Here is a 3,478-nt window from a genome sequence, read left to right as displayed (position 1 = left end):
GCCGCCGCGTCCGGGAGGAGGCCCCGGGCGGCCCCGCGGTGCCCGGCCGGAGAGGGGCCCGCCGCTGGCCCGCAGCAGCGGTGGCTTTCCGTGGGGCCGGGCAGCGGTGACGGCCCCGCGCCGTATGGGCGGACGGGGCTATGCGGGGCTTGCAGCTGCTCCGTGCGGGGTGCCCGGCTCGTTGTCAGCAGAGAGTGGGTCTGGGCAAAAGAAAAAAAAAAGCTCTGCTGAAACTATTCATATTTATGTTTGTGTGTGTGTGTGTGTGTGTTTTTTATTTAAACCTGTACATCTTCTCCAACTTGCACCCACTTGTTGAGGCTATAATGAAAGCAGTTGGTATGCATATCCTGCATGCTGTGCACGCAACACTGTATGGTGCATATTTTATGTGTACACGTAGATGCGCATATTCAAGTGCCTGTGTAAGCATTGAGTTTGCTGCCTGAGTGAGCCTGTTCAAATCATCGCAAAGTTAAGCGCGTAGTATTTGCTGAATAGGAGTCGTATATACGTGCCTATCTGCTGGGAGTTTGGACTGACGTCGTAGACATGCTTTTCCGAACTGCCTTAGTTCAATTGTTTGCTTCAGTAATGCTTTCTACTTGGAAATTTTCCATTCCTTTATTTATTTTTTATTTATTTATTTTTAGGACGGTGTTTAGGAGTAAAAGCAGCCCGGAGAGAAAATAGTGTGAGGAATGAGAGGGCTGTTAAATATATTTCTTCTTGTTCAGGAATCTCATGCTCCCTGGTAGTTTGAACAAGTCACCCTCTGTGTTACACACACCTATGTTCTGATCACCTTGATAGTGTCAAGGTCATGGACTTAATCTAGCAAGTTTAATATGCTTTGCACCTTGCAGAGCACCAGCCATTTGTAGGAGTTGCCTGTAAGTGAAAGGAATTTTCCTTTTGGGGGTGGACCCTTACAAAACAAAAGACCAAAGGGCAGGTTATTTTACATATTGTAGCTTTACAATGTTGGAGTAGAATCAAGCAAATAGGGAGTCTGGTCCTGTCTCTTGCAGACACCTGCCGTAAAAGTTAAGGAAAGTCACATAAACCTCTGGGCTGCAGTTTCCTGGATGTTAAGTATGATTTCTTGGTTCTTGGAGGCATGTCAAAGATCCTCTGCAGGAATGGTGTAGCCCTGGTGACAGCAACACGTCCTGCTTCATGCTGACCTGCTGCCTGCCGTGCCCTGTCCCGGGTGACAGGCCTGTGCCAAGGGATGGACGGCTCATTGATTCTTCATGCCCCATCAGTCCCTGTCTCCTTTGTTAAGGCAGCTGGGAGCTGGCTTTTATATGGACGTGTGCGCTGTAAGAGCTAGGCTGAAGCCACCATCTCATTGCACATAAAATGGACAATTTTGATCAATTCCTAATGCTTTGTTGTGATTCTTACATTCTTGCTGCTTTTCTGAAGTTTTCAGCTGCTGGTAATATATGAGCAAATGAGGATCTCAGCTTTTTTTTTTTTTTTTGGTGAAAACATGTATTTCTATTTCTTGGAGCTGTGGAGGAATGATTTTGGTAGCCATGCTTCCCTTTTCTGGTAAACTTGGTAAACTGGTGAAATTATTTTCTCTGATTAAAAAAAAAACTGTAAAAGAATGTGAACACTTAAAAATGTCACACATTAACCATATCGCACAGTGCATGAACCATGGGAATGAATATTAAAAGCAAGCACAAATATTGCCTGGGCTGTGCATTAGGCAGGACCCTTGCAATCTCCTGAGTTGGAAGAAGCTCAAAAAAAGGCCCTTATGTTGCTTGAGCCTTGCTAATACTGTGTCAGATTTATATATTCTTATGTAGGTATATGTACAACTGTATACTCTGTGTAGTTTCAAGTACAGTAACTTAGGTACAAGTGGCAGGACACCACTTGTTTTATGGCCACATTAGAGGCAAAATAAATAATTCATTTACACAACTGACACAATACACCTTTATTTTAATAACGTTTTCAATCATAAAACTCCATGTGACAGACATATACATTGACTGATAGGTAAATTGAAAACTTTTCCAGGGGTGGTGACATACACAAAGTCACACCTTCACAACAATAAATGAAAACACCTCAGAGAGGAGCAAAGTGTACGTTACAAATGATTATCTAGAGGTGGAAGCGAAGTTAACCAAAGCTAATAATGCTGATCCAATGGAGCTAATTTTAAAATTTGTTCGAGCTTGATGGATGAGGTCAAATGACATTATGACAAGCACCGGTCAGGTTCTAATCCTGCACACATCACACATCTTCATCTGTACACACTGCAAGTCATTCCTGAAAAGCCACGGAGACTACTCATGGGTGTGATTTAAATCATATGTGTGAATATTTGCAGATACAGAGCTCAAGACTGTAAACTGAACTGCGCCAACAATAATTTATTTTTCAAAAAAAATAATTACACTGCTTTGAAACTACTTAAGATTGCTCTTTTAGCAGGAATTAAGCAGCTGTTCAGGTAGATGAAAGAAAGATGTAGTATTATTAGGGTACAAAGCCACGTGGAGCAGCGTACCACTGTACAAAGTGGTGTTGGATTGGCATTTTCTCCCTGTAGGCCTCATCCGAGTAGCAGTGAACGTGCAGTTCCCGCAAGGTAGAAGGATCATTTTTATGTTTAATTAAATCTTGGCAGGAAGCAGTAAAGGCAGCCAAGACAGATAATGCTGAGTTCAATGCAGAGCTTGCAAAGAGGCACTGCTTTATATCTACAGACAATCCCTTTTTTCAAGGGTTAGGAATTGAAGATTCATGAGGGAACAGAGTCAGGGACAACCACCCGGCTTCACTACCGATTTGATTGCCAGGTACAAAAACAGTAAGCTTGAAGCCTCAAAGTACGTTTCCTTCTCCTCTTGCTGCTTTTTTTTTCCCCCCCCCCTCCTTAACCTAAGTCTCTGGTGAGCTTTTGGTCTGGGTGGCTGTTATCTCATTCCTGCCACCGTGGTAAACACAGAGGGCTGTTTCCTGCACGTTACTGGCTGTTTGGTTATCTAACGCGGACACAGGCACTTCGGTTCTCAAAAGGCAGTGCTGTATTCCGGCGCATGGGCGAAAAAAAGCAAACAAACTCACCCCACCCCCAAAAAGTCATTATATAGGTCGATTGCACGTTTTTATTAGGGATACGGGCCCTAACATTTGGGGGCCTTGCTCGCTTTGCGTTAAATCGTGCGGTCGAAAAAACCTGACCTCCGTAATCAATTAATATAATTAAACGACGAGATCGCCGCCGGTCCGTCCCTGCCGCTGGGGAGGGGGCCGTTGCCGGGGAGCAGCCGCGAAGCACCGCCCCTTTAATGCAAGCCTCCACCTTTTTTAAGGAACCCGCTCCTTTAAGAGAATCTCCGCCCCCTGTGGGCGGGGCTCGGCCTCGCGATGACCCGGGCGCAGACGCCGCTGCTGCCGGCCCCGGAAGCGCCGTGTGCGGGTGGAGCTGGCGGCCGCGGGC

The 3,478-nt window shown here is 45.5% G+C and overlaps 1 protein-coding gene across 1 annotated transcript in view; it reads left to right on the top strand.

The window, feature by feature from the left end:
• The window catches only part of BORCS5 (BLOC-1 related complex subunit 5), an 84,680-nt gene that overhangs the window by 468 nt on the left and 80,734 nt on the right, over positions 1–3,478 (top strand). The window lies entirely within an intron of this gene.

Source organism: Apteryx rowi, unplaced genomic scaffold (genome assembly GCF_003343035.1).
Source record: "Apteryx rowi isolate R43461 unplaced genomic scaffold, aptRow1 scaffold_712, whole genome shotgun sequence".
NCBI lineage: Eukaryota > Metazoa > Chordata > Aves > Apterygiformes > Apterygidae > Apteryx > Apteryx rowi.
The sequence above is the reverse complement of the archived record's forward strand: the minus strand, read 5'-3'. Positions and strand labels throughout refer to the sequence as shown.